Source organism: Balaenoptera ricei, chromosome 3, assembly GCF_028023285.1.
Source record: "Balaenoptera ricei isolate mBalRic1 chromosome 3, mBalRic1.hap2, whole genome shotgun sequence".
Taxonomy (NCBI): Eukaryota; Metazoa; Chordata; class Mammalia; order Artiodactyla; family Balaenopteridae; genus Balaenoptera; species Balaenoptera ricei.
Window position 1 is genome coordinate 60479449 of NC_082641.1, and position 18503 is coordinate 60497951.

Below are 18503 nucleotides of genomic sequence, written 5' to 3' on the forward strand. Positions count from 1 at the left end.
TGGCCTTCTCTGCCCCAGCATGTCCATCGTGTTTCTTTCCCTCGGCCCTGACTTTAGAGTCCTTTTCTCATACTGCCCCTCACAGACTCACACTTCTTTCTTTACTGTGACCCCAGAGTTGCCCTCAGGCCCCACTGTCCCAGCTTGGGTCTGTATCCAAGTAAGTAGGCATTTCTTTGCTCTATCAGACTCTGCCTGCCCACATCTCAGATTGTGGGTCAGTTTCAAATAACCTTTCCATATGCAGCACCATGCCTGTGCCCATTAAAACCAAACCCCCTTGCCTGGTGAAATCCATATGAGCTGTCACACCAGGACACCCCCAGCTCATCCCCGGGATTCTGCTAAGCCCTGGTCCACTAGAGGATGGACTGCCTCACTTCAGCCCCTCGTAGATACGAAGTACACTGTCAAGATTGTTTTTCCTGATCCCTTTTTATTTATTTACTTTTTTAAAGATTTTTTTGACATGTACCATTTTTAAAGTCTTTATTGAATTTGTTACAATATTGCTTCTCTTTTATGTTTTGGTTTTTTGGCGGCGAGGCATGTGGGATCTTAGTTCCCCAACCAGGGATCGAACCTGCACCCCCTGCATTGGAAGGCGAAGTTAACCACTGGACCAACAGGGAAGTCCCCCTGGTCCCTTTTTAAAAACTCAAAACCTAACAAAGAGGTGGCGGGTGGGTTGCAGAATATGTGCTGGGGTCTTTTTATGAAACGGGGGGCAAGGATTTCCACTTTATTTTATTTTCTTTTTGAGTTTTTGAATTTTATTTTATTTTTTTTTATACAGCAATTTCTTATTAGTTATCCATTTTATACATGTCAGTGTATACATGTCAATCCCAGTCTCCCAATTCATCCCACCACGACCCCCACCACTTTCCCCCCTTGGTGTCCATACGTTTGTTCTCTACATTTGTGTCTCTATTTCTGCCCTGCAAACCAGTTCATCTGTACCATTTTCCTAGGTTCCACATATATGTGTTAATATACGATATTTGTTTTTCTCTTTCTGACTTACTTCACTCTGTATGACAGTCTCTAGATCCATCCACGTCTCTACGAATGACCCAATTTCGTTCCTTTTTATGGCTGAGTAATACTCCATTTTATATTTGTACCACATCTTCTTTATCAATTCTTCTGTCAATAGGCATTTAGGTTGCTTCCGTGACCTGGCTATTGTAAATAGTGCTGCAGTGAACATTGGGGTGCATGAGTTTTTTTGAATTATGGTTTTCTCTGGGTATATGCCCAGTAGTGGGATTGCTGGGTCATATGGTAATTCTATTTTTAGTTTTTTAAGGAACCTCCATACTGTTCTCCATAGTGGCTATATCAATTTACATTCCCACCAACAGTGCAAGAGGGTTCCCTTTCCTCCACACCCTCTCCAGCATTTGTTGTTTGTAGATTTTCTGATGATGCCCATTCTAACTGGTGTGAGGTGATACCTCATTGTAGTTTTGATTTGCATTTCTCTAATAATTAGTGATGTTGAGCATCTTTTCATGTGCTTCTTGGCCATCTGTATGTCTTCTTTGGAGAAATGTCTATTTAGGTCTTCTGCCCATTTTTGGATTGGGTTGTTTGTTTCTTTAATATTGAGCTGCATGAACTGTTTATGTATTTTGGATATTAATCCTTTGTCTGTTGATTCATTTGTTGATTCATTCAAATATTTTCTCCCATTCTGAGGGTTGTCTTTTCGTCTTGTTTGTAGTTTCCTTTGCTTTGCAAAAGATTTTAAGTTTCATTAGGTCCCATTTGTTTATTTTTGTTTTTATTTCCATTACTCTAGGAGGTGGATCAAAAAAGATCTTGCTGTGATTTATGTCAAAGAGCGTTCTTTCCTATGTTTTCCTCTAAGAGTTTTATAGTGTCCAGTCTTACATTTAGGTCTCTAATCCGTTTTGAGTTTATTTGTGTGTGTGGTGTTAGGGAGTGTTCTAATTTCATTCTTTTACATGTAGCGTTCCAGTTTTCCCAGCACCACTTATTGAAGAGACTGTCTTTTCTCCATTGTATATCCTTGCCTCCTTTGTCATAGATTAGTTCACCACAGGTGCGTGGGTTTACCTCTGGGCTTTCTATCCTGTTCCATTGATCTGTATTTCTGTTTTTGTGCCAGTACCATATTGTCTTGATTACTGTAGCTTTGAAGTATAGTCTGAAGTCAGGGAGTCTGATTCCTCCAGCTCCGTTTTTTTCCCTCAAGACTGCTTTGGCAATTCGGGGTCTTTTGTGTCTCCGTACAAATTTTAAGATTTTTTGTTCTAGTTCTGTAAAAAAAATGCCATTGGTAATTTCATAGGGATTTATTGAATCTGTAGATTGCTTTGGGTACTATAGTCATTTTCACAATATTGATTCTTCCAATCCAAGAACATGGTATATCTCTCCATCTGTTTGTATCATCTTTAATTTCTTTCATCAGTGTCTTATAGTTTTCTGCATACAGGTCTTTTGTCTCCCTAGGTAGGTTTTTTCCTAGGTATTTTATTCTTTTTGTTGCAATGCTAAATGGGAGTGTTTCCTTAATTTCTCTTTCAGATTTTTCATCATTAGTGTATGGGAATGCAAGAGATTTCTGTGCATTAATTTTGTATCCTACAACTTTACCAAATTCATTGATTAGCTCTGGTAGTTTTCTGGTGGCATCTTTAGGATCTCTATGTATAGTATCATGTCATCTGCAAACAGTGACAGTTTTACTTCATCTTTTCCAATTTGTATTCCTTTTATTTCTTTTTCTTCTCTGATTGCTGTGGCTAGGACTTCAAAACTAAGTTGAATAATAGTGGCTAAAGTGGACATCCTTGTCTTGTTCCTGATCTTAGAGGAAATACTTTCAGTTTTTCTCCATTGAGAATGATGTTTGCTGTGGGTTTGTCATATATGGCCTTTATTATGTTGAGGTAGGTTCCCTCTATGCCCATTTTCTGGAGAGTTTTTATCATAAATGGGTGTTGAATTTTGTCAAAAGCTTTTTCTGCATCTGTTGAGATGATCATATGGTTTTTATTCTTCAGTTTGTTAATATGGTGTATCACATTGATTGATTTGCGTATATTGAAGAATCCTTGAATCCCTGGGATAAATCCCACTTGATCATGGTGTATAATCCTTTTAATGTTGGATTCTGTTTGCTAGTATTTTGTTCAGGATTTTTGCATCTATATTCATCAATGATATTGGTCTGTAATTTTCTTTTTTTGTAGTATCTTTGTCTGGTTTTGGTATCAGGGTGATGCTGGCCTCATAGAATGAGTTGGGTAGTGTTCCTTTCTCTGCAATTTTTTGGAAGAGTTTGGGAAGGATGGGTGTTAGTTCTTCTCTAAATGTTTGATAGAATTCACCTGTGAAGCCATCTGGTCCTGGACTTTTGTTTGTTGGAAGATTTTTAATCACAGTTTCAATTTCATTACTTGTGATTGGTCTGTTTATATTTTCTATTTCTTCCTGGTTCAGTCTTGGAAGGTTATACCTTCCTAAGAATTTGTCCATTTCTTCCACGTTGTCCATTTTGTTGGCATAGAGTTGCTTGTAGTAGTGTCTTAGGATGCTTTGTATTTCTGTGGTGTCTGTTGTAACTTCTCCTTTTTCATTTCTAATTTTATTGATTTGAGTCCTCTCCTTCTTTTTCTTGATGACTCTGGCTAAAGGTTTATCAATTTTGTTTATCTTCTCAAAGAACCAGATTTTAGTTTTATTGATCTTTGCTATTGTTTTCTTTGTTTCTATTTCATTTATTTCTGCTCTGATCCTTATGATTTCTTTCCTTCTACTAACTTTGGGTTTTGTTTGTTCTTCTTTCTCTAGTTCCTTTAAGTGTAAGGTTAGATTGTTTATTTGAGATTTTTCTTGTTTCTTGAAGTAGGCTTGTATTGCTATAAACTTCCCTCTTAGAACTGCTTTTGTTGCATCCCATAGGTTTTGGATCGTCGTGTTTTCATTGTCATTTGTTTCTAGGTATTTTTTGGTTTCCTCTTTGATTTCTTCAGTGATCTCTTGGTTATTTAGTAACGTATTGTTTAACCTCCATGTGTTTGTGTTTTTTACATTTTTTTCCCTGTAATTGATTTCTAATCTCATAGCATTGTGGTCAGAAAAGATGCTTGATATGATTTCAATTTTCTTAAATTTACTGAGGCTTGATTTGTAACCCAAGATGTGATCTATCCTGGAGAATGTTCCATGTGCACTTGAGAAGAACGTGTAATCTGCTGTTTTTGGATGGAATGTCCTATAAATATCAATTAAATCTATCTGGTCTATGGTGTCATTTAAAGCTTGTGTTTCCTTATTAATTTTCTGTTTGGATGATCTGTCCATTGGTGTAAGTGAGGTGTTTAAGTCCCCCACTATTATTGTGTTACTGTCGATTTCTTCTTTTATAGCTGTTAGCAGTTGCCTTATGTATTGAGGTGCTCCTATGTTGGGTGCATAAATATTTACAATTGTTATATCTTCTTCTTGGATTGATCCCTTGATCATTATGTAGTGTCCTTCCTTGTCTCTTGTAACATGCTTTATTTTAAAGCCTGTTTTATCTGATATGAGTATTGCTACTCCAGCTTTCTTTTGATTTCCATTTGCATGGAATATCTTTTTCCATCCCCTCACCTTCAGTCTGTATGTGTCCCTTGGTCTGAAGTGGGTCTCTTGTGGACAGCATATATATGGGTCTTGTTTTTGTATCCACTCAGCGAGCCTGTGTCTTTTGGTTGGAGCATTTAATCCATTCACGTTTAAGGTAATTATCAATATGTATGTTCCTATTACCATTTTCTTAATTGTTATGGGCTTGTTATTGTAGGTCCTTTTCTTCTCTTGTGTTTCCCACTTAGAGAAGTTCCTTTAGCATTTGTTGTAGAGCTGGTTTGGTGGTGCTGAATTCTCTTAGGTTTTGCTTGTCTGTAAAGCTTTTGATTTCTCCATCAAATCTGAATGTGATCCTTGCCAGGTAGAGTAATCTTGGTTGTAGGTTCTTCCTTTTCCTCATTTTAAATATATCATGCCACTCCCTTCTGGCTTGTAGAGTTTCTGCTGAGAAATCAGCTGTTAACCTTATAGTAGTTCCCTTGTATGTTATTTCTCATTTTTCCCTTGTTGCTTTCAATAATTTTTCTTTGTCTTTAATTTTTGTCAATTTGATTACTATGTGTCTCGACATGTTTCTCCTTGGGTTTATCCTGCCTGGGATTCTCTGTGCTTCCTGGACTTGGGTGGCTATTTCCTTTCCCATGTTAGGGAATTTTTTGACTATAATCTCTTCAAATATTTTCTTGGGTCCTTTCTCTCTCTGTCCTCCTTCTGGGACCCCTATAATGCGAATGTTGTTGTGTTTAATGTTGTCCCAGAGGTCTCTTAGGCTGTCTTCATTTCTTTTCATTCTTTTTTTTTTTTTTAATAAATTTATTTATTTATTTATTTATGGCTGCGTTGGGTCTTCATTGCTGCACACGGGCTTTCTCTAGTTGCAGCGAGGGGGGCTACTCTTCGTTGCGGTGCGCGGGCTCCTCATTTCAGTGGCTTCTCTTGTTGTGGAGCACAGGCTCTAGGCATTCAGACTTCAGTAGTCGCATCACGCAGGCTCAGTAGTTGTGGCTCGTGGGCTCTAGAGCACAGCCTCAGTAGTTGTGGCACATGGGCTTAGTTGCTCCATGGCATGTGGGATCTTCCTGGACCTGGGCTGAAACCCGTGTCCTCTGCATTGGCATGCAGATTCTTAACCACTGCGCCACCAGGGAAGTCCTCTTTTCATTCTTTTTTCTTTATTCTGTTCCGCGGCAGTGAATTCCACCATTCTGTCTTCCAGGTCACTTATCCGTTCTTCTGCCTTGGTTATTCTGCTATTGATTCCTTCTAGTGTAATTTTCATTTCAGTTATTGTATTGTTCATCTCTGTTTGTTTGTTCTTTAATTCTTCTAGTTCTTTGTTAAACGTTTCTTGCGTCTTCTCGATCTTTGCCTCCATTCTTTTTCCGAGGTCCTGGATCATCTTCACTATCATTATTCTGAATTCTTTTTCTGGAAGGTTGCCTATCTCCACTTCATTTAGTTGTTTTTCTGGGGTTTTATCTTGTTCCTTCATCTGGTACATAGCCCTCTGCCTTTTCATCTTGTCTGTCTTTCTGTGAATGTGGTTTTTGTTCCATAGGCTGCAGGATTGTAGTTTTTCTTGCTTCTGCTGTCTGCCCTCTGGTGGATGAGGCTATCTAAGAGGCTTGTGCAAGTTTTCTGATGGGAGGGACTGGTGGTGGGTAGAGCTGACTGTTGCTCTGGTAGGCAGAACTCAGTAAAACTTTAAACTGCTTGCCTGCTGATGGGTGGGGCTGGGTTCCCTCCCTGTTGGTTGTTTGGCCTGAGGCGACCCAACACTGGAGCCTACTCGGGCTCTTTGGTGGGGCTAATGCGGACTCTGGGAGGGTGCACGCCAAGGAGTACTTCCCAGAACTTCTGCTCCCAGTGTCCTTGTCCTCACGGTGAGACACAGCCACCCCACCCCCCACCTCTGCAGGAGACCCTCCAACACTAGCAGGTAGGTCTGGTTCAGTCTTCTATGGGGTCACTGCTCCTTCCCCTGGGTCCTGATGCACACACTACTTTGTGTGTGCCCTCCAAGAGTGGAGTCTCTGTTTTCCCCAGTCCTGCTGAAGTCCTACAATCAAATCCCTCTAGCCTTCAAAGTCTGATTCTCTGGGAATTCCTCCTCCCGTTGCCAGACCCCCAGGTTGGGAAGCCTGACTTGGGGCTCAGAACCTTCACTCCAGTGGGTGGACTTCTGTGGTATAAGTGTTCTCCAGTTTGTGAGTCACCCACCCATCAGTTATGGGATTTGATTTTATTGTGATTGCACCCCTCCTACCGTCTCATTGTGGCTTCTCCTTTGTCTTTGGATGTGGGGTATCTTTTTTGGTGAGTTCCAGTGTCTTCCTGTCGATGATTGTTCAGCAGTTAGTTGTGATTCCAGTGCTCTCACAAGAGGGAGTAAGCACACGTCCTTCTACTCAGCCATCTTGAACCAGTCTGTCTGGATTTTCACTTTAAACAATACTGATCTCCAACCCTTAAGGGCTCCACCTTATATTCTAACCCTCACTGAGGCTGCTTTGTGCTTCGGCTGCCCCTGGCTGCGTCTCTGGCCCTCAGAGCTGGAGGGCACCCTGCCTTTCCAATCTATATATTCATCCCCCCAGGGCAGGTACCCTGCCAGGTCTAATTTAAGAGTGCAGCAGTTGACTTAGAATGCATGTGAACGAGAACCCTGAAGGAAAGAAAAAGCGCAACAGCTTTCGGGGGCTTAGCTTTTAGGACAGGCAGGAGTCTGACTTCATTCCAGCTTCCCCTCAGATTTGCAGGTAAAGGTCAGCAGGAAAAAGCCTTTTAAAAGCACCTCATCTCTGTATGCTGTGAACCCAGGGTGCCCCCCAGTGTTGGTTAGGGTTAATCACAGTCTACCATTTCTTAGAACACCCTAGAATGGACGAGGGGTGCATTTTAGCTTTGTAATTTGTGCCTGTCCTGATTTAATGTCAGAATCTTTTCCTTCCTTTGTCACCTCTGGAAACTCAGACTGTCAGAGAGCTCATGAGGTATTTTTTAAAACTCTGTTTGGTTTGCCTTTGTGCAAACTGGACTCTGATGGAAGGAGAGTGTTTCCATGGAAACTCATTTCCCAGCCAGAATACCGCCCACTCCCAAATCTTTTTTTTGATCTGCCTCCCCTTTAACATGTCACTACGTTCATCTTTTCAAGGCCTTCATGAAACTAACAAACACTGGCCAGTTCACATCTTCACCTTGCTCTCAGAAGACAAAGGCATTTATAAAACAGACTTGACCAGCAAATACCTTCTGGTTACTAAGCTTGTCAGTCTCTAAAATTGCACTTGAACTTCTTCAACCTGCCTCCTACCAAATGAAAATGACTGCTAGACTTCTGAAAACCTTTTTTTAAAATCTTCCTTAATCTAACTCTATATCAAAGCATACCTCCACTTTGTTTATCCAGACGGGTTGTCAGACTTCACACCGACCTCCAGGCATCCGTGGTATTTAGAAACCTCCACAAGTGTTCTTTGGCCACCAAACTTCGAGAGCCCCTGAGTTAAGCAAAGAAATTACTTGCTTTCCCTACTTATCTATTAATCTTATTAATTAACATGTAATCTTATTCAATAATCTCACAATTATTGCTGCCTCTGGGGCTAAATGTTCTTTCTAGCTTGTGTGTGTGTGTGTGTGTGTGTGTGTGTGTGTGTGTCAGGAGTTTGGCTAGGAGATATACGGTAGAAGGTGAAGTCCTCACTGAGGTCACAAAATTCAGAACTATCTCTTCTGTAGTTTGAATCCTTAGAAACAGTAACTCTGGACTGTGTGGTGGTTCACTGCAGGCTGTAGTTTGTATTTGATGCATCTAGATGGCTGCTGGAGACCATTCTGGGCAGCATAGCATGGTCACGATCAGAAGGGCAACTGGCTCAGGAAATCTCCCTTTGGCAAGGAGGAATGGCCTGCGTTTCCTTAGTCCCCAGGGTTAGGAACTCCCTCTTCAGGAGTTACCTTTGTCCAGGAGAGCTTGGCCAAGAGAGTGGAAGGAGCTTCAGTATGGAACCTGAGCCCTGCCTGGCCTTTGATCACCTCTGCTGTTAAAAGCAAAAAAAATGTTGTCTGTTCAGACACAACCAGTTGACATAGTGCTAAGCCCAAAGCAATACAGTTTGAATGCTTCCAAATCAGATTAGTTTATAAAGTATCTAGTCCTATGCCTGGAGCTTTGGTATATTACTGATAATGTAATCTTGCTCCTGTTGTCATCTGACCACTCTTTGTTAAATTGAGGTTGTAATTTACATGCAAAAAGATTCCTCTTAAGTGTACCGTTCTGCGGATTTTGACAATTGTATACATCCATGTAACCACCACCCAAATCAAGATAAATAGGATATTATACCCATTTTCAATCAGTCCCTCCACTCCCCACCCCAAAGTCAACCACTGTTCTGATTTCTATAGCCAAAGATTAGTTCTGCCCATTCCTGAATTTCACAGAAATGAAGTATGGAACTTTCTGGCTTCTTTAACTCAGCATAATGTTTTAAAAATTCATTGAAAAATTCATAACGTTGCATGTATCAGTAGTTCATTCCTTTTTATTGTAAAATAGTATCCCTTTATATAGATTCACATAATATGTTCCTCCATTCTCCCATTGATGGACATTTGAGTTGCCTGCAGTTTTATGTGGGGCTTTTTTGGGGGGAGGAGAGGGGTTAATTTTAATTTTCCTAAAGGCTGTTTTCTGACCATTTTTATACAAGTCTTTTGAGCAGCTTCAGCTCTGCTTACATTTTCATTTCTCTTCGATAAATACCCAGGAGTAGGATTTCTGGATCACAGGGTAGATGTGTGTTTAATTTTTTAAGAAACTGCCAGTTCTCTAAAGTTGTGCCATTTTACACTCTCACCAGTAATGTCTGAGAGTTCCAGTTGCCCCACATCCTTGCCAGCCCTAGGTGGGCACGGAATGGTAATCTCATTGTGGTTTTAATTTGCATGACCCTGAAGACTAATGATGTTGAACAATGGTAATTCAGTGCTAAGTCTGATTTTTTTTTTTAATCTTCAGTTTTTAAATCTATAAAGGGGGTTGTGGCCATGTCCCAGTGGAGCCTAAGCTGAGTATATTATCTGAGCATATCTGAAAGGCTGGTCATTGCGTGCCCATAGGGTCTCTGACTGCTTAGGGGAGGAGGAGCCACCTGGGATACAAGGAGCTCAAGACAGGAAAAAGGGAATCTTGATACTGTATTCAGCAGGTAGACAAAAGGGGAATCACTAATGGGCAAGTTCAAAAAAGAATGGGGAGAGTGGAAAGGTTGAGGCTGCAGTAAAGCATTTCATTGCTGAGGTGGATTTACTGAGCCATCCTCCAGGACACTGGAAAATTAAGCAGCAGGGTTTGAGGAGGAGATCAGGCAGGAGGGAAGAAAAGGTGAGTCATTATGGAGGATGGCTATGAGTGCTGAGAGAAGGTAGTGAACTTTGGTGATGGTGATATCACGGGGCTGGATGATGCATGGGAATGGAGAGGTGGACTCCAGGACGCAGGGGCTGAGACGACCCGAAGAGAATACATGTTTCCCAGAGTTCTGACTGCAGGTCTTTGGAACCCAGTGTGGGCCCCTCCCGATGAATGGCCACGGCTCTACCAGAGTAACCTTGTTGGGAGAGGTGGTTAAAGCCAGGTGCTTTTACTAATGGCGCTGTTTCCCCATTCCTGAGGATTAGCAGGGAATTTTAAGAGCAAACTTTCCCACACTATGAAACAAGAACACAAATGCTATAGGAAGTAGATGGTTATTACCTTTTTTTTGGTAATGAGCATTTATAAGCTGCAGGTGTTATCAGAAAGCATTTGATGGAGAATGCTGCCCTCTACCAAAACCCCAGGGGGAAAACACATTCCTTTGTTCTTCTTATTGTGTGCCACCTGTACTTGTTCTTTAGGGTGTGTTTAAAAGCACATGAGGAGAAAAAAATGGCAACCCCTGTAGATCAATTTCATAGCAAAAAAAAAAAAAAATCAAAAGAGCTTAAAACTTAATAACAAAAACTAACATAAAACCAAAATGCATTCATACAGGAATGAAATCTAAAGTCTTCTGAAGTCTGTTTCCAAACCTCTGTCTGAAAACAAGTTTTAAAATATCCTTATTATCTCTATCAATTTTGAGTACTTGTGCCACAGATGGGCGCAGTGACTAGTTTACAGCAGGATCTCATCCTGGGCACTGTTGACATTTGGGCTGGATAATTCTTTGGGGGTGGAAGAGCTGTCCTGTGCATTATAAAATATTTAGCAGTATCCCTGGCCTCTGCCCACTAGATGCCACTAGTAACCCTCCTCCCCCAAGCTCATGGTAATCAAAACCGTCTCCAGACATTGCCAAATGTCTCCTAAGATATGATTACCATATTTAGCAAGTAAAAATGCAACTAGGGTGCCTAGTTAAATGTGAATTTTATAGACCCACAGACATAGAAAACAAACTTATGGTTACCAAGGGGGAAAGGGATAAATTAGGAGGTTGGGATTAACTTATACATCCTACTATATATAAAATAGATAACCAACGAGGACCTACTCTACAGCACAGGGAACTATACTCAATATTTTGTAATAACCTATAAGGGAAAAGAATCTGAAAAAGAATAGATATATATTTATGTATAACTGAATCACTGTGCTGTACACCTGAAACTAACATAACATTGTAAATCAACTATACTTGAATTTTAAAAAAGTGAATGTCAGATAAACAGCAAATAATTTTTAGTGTAAGTATGTCCCAAATAGTGCATGGGACATACTTTTTTTTTTTCTTTTTAATTTATTTATTTTTGGCTGCGTTGGGTCTTTGTTGCTGCGTGCGGACCTTCTCTAGTTGCAGTGAGTGGGGGCTACTCTTCGTTGTGGTGCGCGGGCTTCTCATTGCAGTGGCTTCTCTTGTTGCGGAGCACGGGCTCTAGGCACGTGGGCTTCAGTAGTTGTGGCACGTGGGCTCTAGAGCGCAGGCTCAGTAGTTGTGGCTCACGGGTTTAGTTGCTCCGCGGCATGTGAGATCTTCCCGGACCAGGGCTGGAACCCGTGTCCACTGCATTGGCAGGCGGATTCTTAACCACTGTGCCACCAGGGAAGTCTGCATGGGACATACTTATACTAAAAATTTTTTAGATCGAATATGACTGGTGACCTGACTTTATCTGGCCACCCTGCGGTGGGGGATCGGGATGGCAGGGAAAGCAGGATCGTTGATGCATTAAACAAGATGATGTGCGTGAGGTACCTGGCACATGGTGAGTATACTATAAATATTCTGGGAATCTGCTACAGGCCTTGAATGCACTTCATCCGTATCCCGCCTGGAGGCTGCAGTTGGAAGCTCAAGGCTTCCTGTCCTTTACCACAACTGTAGTCAGAGTGTGGTGCGCCATCATGAGGAGAAAGGGAGCCCACGTGTGAATCTGTAAGCGCTGGTACTAGCGTTCCGGTTAAAGCTGGTTTTATAGCTGCTCTGCTGGGACAGCAGTCTGCCTGTGCTCTAGTGCTCTGTCACCGTGGGCTCCCTGAGTTATTACATCATTTCTCTTAAGCAGCAGCCAGAGAAGGTGACGTTGAGTGAAAAACTGCTGCGCTTGTCCCAGACTCAGTCACTCTGGGTTTGATTTTTCTGGCGCCACAGCCCTAGAAAACCATTCTCTGGGATGCACCAGGACCAATCATTTCCACAGTCGGTAGCAGTGAGGACCTTCTTTCTGGGCCAAGATTAATGACCCAAGCAATCAGCCTTTCCAGAGAGCAAAAGTGAAATGTAACTCTGGGTAGATGCCTGACATTTTGAAACAAAGGGAAAGGGGGTGAGGGGCGGGTGAGGAGAAATAGCATTTGTATGTCTCACGCAGGGTCATAAATCAGGATGGGCAAGAGTGAACTGGATGAAGAGTGGCCCCCACTTGCCGCAACCAGAGAAAGCCCTCGCACAGAAACGAAGACCCAACACAGCCATAATTAAATAAATAAATAAAAATTAAAAAAAAAAAAAAAAAAAGTGAACTGGGTTTCTGCCAACAATTGAACTGATTTGGGTTCCTATGTTTTATCTTCAAACAATCTGTATGAAACATGCTTTAAAGACATAAGAAGTGCCCCTTTGAGTTACATATTAGTATATGAACTCTTGAGAGTTTTACTTTTCCAAAAGGAAGTCCAGTTTGTGTGGAGGAAGTCTTAAGTCTGTCCACGAGAAAATACACTCGTTGCTCTAGAGGGAAGCCAAGCAATAACATTAGAAACTGGGGGAAATGAAGAAGTATTGGCAAAGTGTACAAACTTTCAGTTGTAAGTTGAATAAGTTCCGGGGATCTAATATGACTCTAGTTCTATGTGTGTCATAGTGACAATAGATAAATAATTCTGTATTGTATACTTGAAATTTGTGGAGTAGATCTTAAATGTGGGTTGATGTATATGTGTATTAACTTGATTATGGTAATCATTTCACAAGCTATATATATATCAAATCATCACATTGCACACCTTAAACATGTACATTTTAAAATTGTCCATCATACCTCAATAAAGCTGGAAAAAACAAAAAAACAAAAATTGTAAAGACTTCCTTGGTGGTCCAGTGGTTAAGACTCCGCACTTCCACTGCCGGGGGCGCGGGTTTGATCCCTGGTTGGGGAACTAAGATCCCACATGCCATGCGGTGTGACCAAGAAATAAAAAAATTTTTTTTTAATTGTAAAGCAGTTCCAACATATTTCAAAATACCACCATGCATGATCTCCTACCACAAGGAAATTCAGCTACAAATCAGTTACCAAAACAAAACTCCATATATTTGGAAATTAGGAAATATAATGATATGTTTCCAAAAAGTCACTTTTGAAGGTATTAGGCAAATACTCTGATTTTAAAGGAATCCAAGAACAGGTTATTTGTTGATTAACTAAATAAGCATTTGTTGAGTGACTATTCTTTGCCACGTTTTGTACTAAAGATGAGTAAGACATGGCCCCTGCCCTCCAAGAAGAGACTTGCCAATGAATGATCACTCTCTGCTGCGGCTTTTCTCTGTGTCAGGCACCATGCTAAGGGCTGTGGGAATTCACAGGATCCCAAGATAGCTCAGTGGGGGAAGTGAATACTTTTTAATGTGTCTGGAAGAATTTACAGAGGATGTTCCTCTCTACTGGGTTAATAGAAGACTGAAGTTTAGGAGTTCTCCAAACTGACAAGGATGGGGAAGGGTAAAGATGCAAACATGTTGCACAGCAGGTAGCAGAGACTGGAAGGAGGGATTTCTGAGGAATGAGGCTGGAGAGATGGGCAGGAGCCAGGTCTTGGAGGGCCCTGTGCCACACTAAAGAATCTGAGCTTTATCCTGAAGGGCCAGTGGAGAACCACTAAAAGGTTTTAAGCTAGTAAGTGAGTTTGTGATTCCGTTTTCCTTATGGAAAGATCTCTTGAAGGTACATGGAAGATAGATTAGACTAGGCAGGTTGGAAGCTGGTTGGAGGCTCTGTTAAAGAGAGGTGGTATTCAAATAACAAATGCTGGCGGGGGTGTGGAGAGAACTGTACACTGTTGGTGGGAATGTAGATTAGTGCAGCCACTGTGAAAAAGAGTACTTCCCTGGTGGTGCAGTGGATAAGACTCCACGCTCCCAATGCAGGGGGCCCAGGTTCGACCCCTGGTCAGGGAACTAGATCCCACATGCATGCCGCAACTGAGAGTTTGCATGCCACAACTAAGGAGCCTGCCTGCCGCAACTAAGGAGCCCATGTACTGCAACTAAGGAGCTGGCGAGCCACAACTAAGGAGCCTGCTGGCCGCAACTAAGACCCAGTGAAAACAAATGAATAAATAAATACTAAAAAAAAAAAAAAAAGAAGGAAAGCTGAAAATAGAATCACCATATGACCCAGCAATTCCACTCTTGGGTATATATCTGAAGAAAAAAACGAAAACAACTACTTCAAAAAGGTACATGAGGGAACGGCTGCTGGCCTGCAGTGGGTTCAAGGTCCCCGGCTGGTCTGGGGCTCCCGTGCTCTGCTTCTCCCCACTGAGCTGCTGCCTGGTGCAGAGGAAGCCATGGCGCTCCGGATCACCAGGGTGAGCTGCTAGGGACGGTGAACAAACGCGGCTCTCCTGGCTCACTGCGTCTCCTCTCCCTATCTTCGCCTGCTGGAGTTCCCCTGGCAGGAGTGGACCGGGACAGATTTGGGGGGAGGATGGCGGTCGCTGGGCCCCTAAAATGGTGGGAGAGTTTGGGGTGCAGACGGATGGAGAGAGGAAGAACACGAAAATTAATGCTGAAAATAAGGCGAAGGTCAGTATGGCAGGCACAAAGCACGTGCCTGTGGCCACTGTTGCAGCCTCTAAGCCCGGGCTGAGGCCAAGAACAGCTCTTGGAGACATCGGCAACAAAGTCAGTGAACAGCCACAGGTCAAACTGCCCCTGAAAAAGGAAGCAAAAACTTAAGGTGCTGGAAACGTTATTGCTAAAATCTACCAAAACCTCTGGAAGAAGCTCCCGTACCTGTGCCAGAGCCCCGAACGGAGCTGGATCTGGAGCCAGAGCCAGAAGCCAAGCCTGTTAAAGAAGAGAAACTTCCCCCTGAGCCTATTTTGGTTGATACTCCCTCTCCAAGCCCCATGGAAACATCTGGCTGTGCCCCTGCAGAAGGGTATCTGTGCCAGGCTTTCTCTGATGTAATTCTTGCAGTGAATGATGTGGATGCAGAAGACAGAGCGGATCCAAACCTTTGTAGTGAATATGTAAAAGATATCTATGCTTATCTGAGACAACTTGAGGAAGAGCAAGCAGTCAGACCAAAATACCTACTGGGTCGTGAAGTCACTGGAAACATGAGAGCCATTCTAATTGACTGGCTAGTGCAGGTTCAAATGAAATTCAGTTACTCCAGGAGACCATGTGCATGACTGTTTCCATTATTGATCAGTTCATGGAGGATAGTTGTGTGCCCAAGAAGATGCTGCAGCTGGTTGGTGTCACTGCCATGTTTATTGCAAGCAAATATGAGGAAATGTACCCTCCAGAAATTGGTGACTTTGCCTTTGTGACTGACAACACTTACACTAAGTACCAAATCAGACAGATGGAAATGAAGATTCTAAGAGCTTTAAATTTTAGTCTAGGTCACCCTCTACCCCTGCATTTCCTTCGGAGAGCATCTAAGATTGGAGAGGTTGATGCTGAGCTACAAACTTTAGCCAAATATCTGTTGGAACTATGTTGGACTACGATATGGTGCACTTTCCTCCTTCTCAGGTTGCAGCGGGAGCTTTTTGCTTAGCACTGAAAATTCTTGATAATGGTGAATGGACACCAACTCTACAGCATTACCTGTCATACACTGTCAACAATCCCTTCTTGTTGTTATGCAACACCTGGCTAAGAATATAGTCATGGTGAATCGTGGGCTTACAAAGCACATGAGTATCAAGAACAAGTATGCCACATCTAAGCATGCTAAGATCAGCACTCTAGCACAGCTGAATTCTGCACTCGTTCAAGATTTAGCCAAGGCTGTGGCAAAGGCGTAACTTGTGAACTTTGGAATACTATAATATCTGCAAATAAAATTGGCACCATGTGCCATCTGTACATATTAAAAAAAAAAGGTACATGCACCCCAATGCACATAGTATCATTATTTACAATAGCCAAGATATGGAAGCAACCTAAGTGTTCATCAACAGAGGAATCGATGTAGAAGATGTGGTATATGTACACAATGGAATACTACAGAGCCATAAGAAAAGAATGAAATTTTGCCATTTGCAACAATGGATTTGGAGGGTATTATGCTTATTGAAATAGGTCAGAGAAAGGCAAATACTATATTATAATCAATTATATGTTGAATCTAAAAAATGAAACAAACTAGTGAATATAACAAAATAGAAAGAGACTCACAGATATAGATAACAAACTAGCGGTTACCAGTGGGCAGAGGGAAGGGTGGAGGGGCAAGATAGGGATAGCAGATTAAGAGATACAAACCACTATGTCTAAAATAAATAAGCTGCAAGGATATATTTTATAGCACAGCACAGCCAATATTTTATAGTAACTATAAATGGAGTATAACCTCTAAAAATTGTGAATCACTGTGTTGTATACCTGAAACATATAATATTGTACATCAGCTATTCCTAATAAAATCAACACACGTTGTTCCCAGAAGATAAAACAGGAGATATTAAAATCATTTAACTACAGGGCATTTCCCAGTCAGAGGAGAAGGAAGCCAAAGCACTGGAACCAGGTCCTGAGGCCCCTGCTGGGTCAAGCAGCCCCCTCTGTTGCTGGACCATGGGGAGATCCAAGGCTCAGGACTCAGGGCAGTACCCATGACACACATACTTCAGTATTGCAGGAGTGGGCACAGCCCTACAGATCCACGCCAGCTGCACATCAGCCCCGTTAGGGTGAGCTGGACGGGGGATGAGGGCCTGGCCTAAAGCAGAGGTGGAAAGAAAGGAACGGGTTTGGGAGAAATACAGAAAATAGCATCATATTTCTCAGCGATTGACTAGACACAGGGAGGGAAGAGAGTAGAGGCTGGCTTCCACATTCCTGGTCTGGAAGGCTGTGAGGAAGGAAGGTTGAGCACCTCCACCCGGGCTGGGGCCTTTCACGAAGCATAGGATGCCCACAGACATCAGGAGCTTGAGATGATCAGAAGCCTGTTCTCTGGGTGGGGTTAAATTGGATACAAGTGAGCAATATCCGGCTATGGGGCTAATGGAGTGGACCTCTCCAGACTCATATTTCCATCCTGTGCCTGGAAGCAGGGTGTGATGTCCCCTTCCTTGAGCTCCCAGGTCATTGTGATCGCATGCATTTCCTAGCCTGTTAGAATGGAATTTTTTTGACATAAATGACAAAACTCTAAGGGCCATTTTGGGCCTGAATCATGAGCTAAGCAGCTGTTTCGCTTGTCAAGCATTAAACGATTTGTTCTGGATCAGAGGCTACAAGGCAAGAAATGGGGCTAGAAAAACAGGAGCAGGTAGAGAAGTCAACAGTCAGTGGAGATGTATGAGTGTCACCTTTGGCACCAGCAACAAAGAACACTCAGGCTGACCTCTGTTGTCATAACACGGGAAATATTACAGCCCCTTCCTCATCCCCACCCTAGGGAGAAAAACTTTCTCCTAAGAGTGGATTCCATGAGCATTTCTGTGCTCTGTCATTAAAAATCTGCTGGAAATGAAGAGAGAGCTTTTATTGATCATGAGCAAAATCTTGCTGACACCATGTGCAAAGAACAAAGAGAAATCTTCGTCTGGAATAGAATAGGGATCACGAAGTTGTATGGAGCACTGTTTAGAAAAAAATAGTTTTTTAAGGACAGCTGATTTGAAAGCAGATTGACTGATTTGCTAATATGGAGAATAAGTATCATTTTGCTACAAGTTCTCTACCAACCTTTGGGCACTTGTGTCAGTACAAACTGTGGTTTAGAAGTTTGTTTTGTTCTGTTCAATTCTGAAAGCGTTCCATTTCTTACCATGGATCTATACTCAGGAGAGGTTTTCCTGTGGCTTCATCTGGTCCAGGCACAAGATCTTAGAATCAGAGAGAACCTGAGCCCCAGAAAGGGCTTTAGAGTCTATTAGTCCAACCTTCTACCTAATGTAAGAATTCCCAATATTTATTTTTGTTTGCTTTTCAGTTTCCTAAAACGATGCCTGTTCACAAAATGAACATAGTTGATTTATTATTATTCGTCCATGGACATCAGCTTGTGTAAGACTTTATATATTAATATAAGTCTGCAAAACATATACAGTTCCTTTTATGTGTGTAAAACAGAGAAGGAAAGTTAATGCGTGCCTATATGTGCTATAAGGTAATAAATATGAATATATTCAGTGTGTATTTACA

General features: G+C 41.9%; 1 protein-coding gene and 1 pseudogene across 1 annotated transcript in view; both read left to right on the forward strand.

Moving 5' to 3' along the window:
• SV2C (synaptic vesicle glycoprotein 2C) overlaps positions 1-18503 on the forward strand; it is a 178827-nt gene that overhangs the window by 120477 nt on the left and 39847 nt on the right. The window lies entirely within an intron of this gene.
• LOC132363668 (G2/mitotic-specific cyclin-B1-like) lies at positions 14629-16153 on the forward strand (annotated as a pseudogene).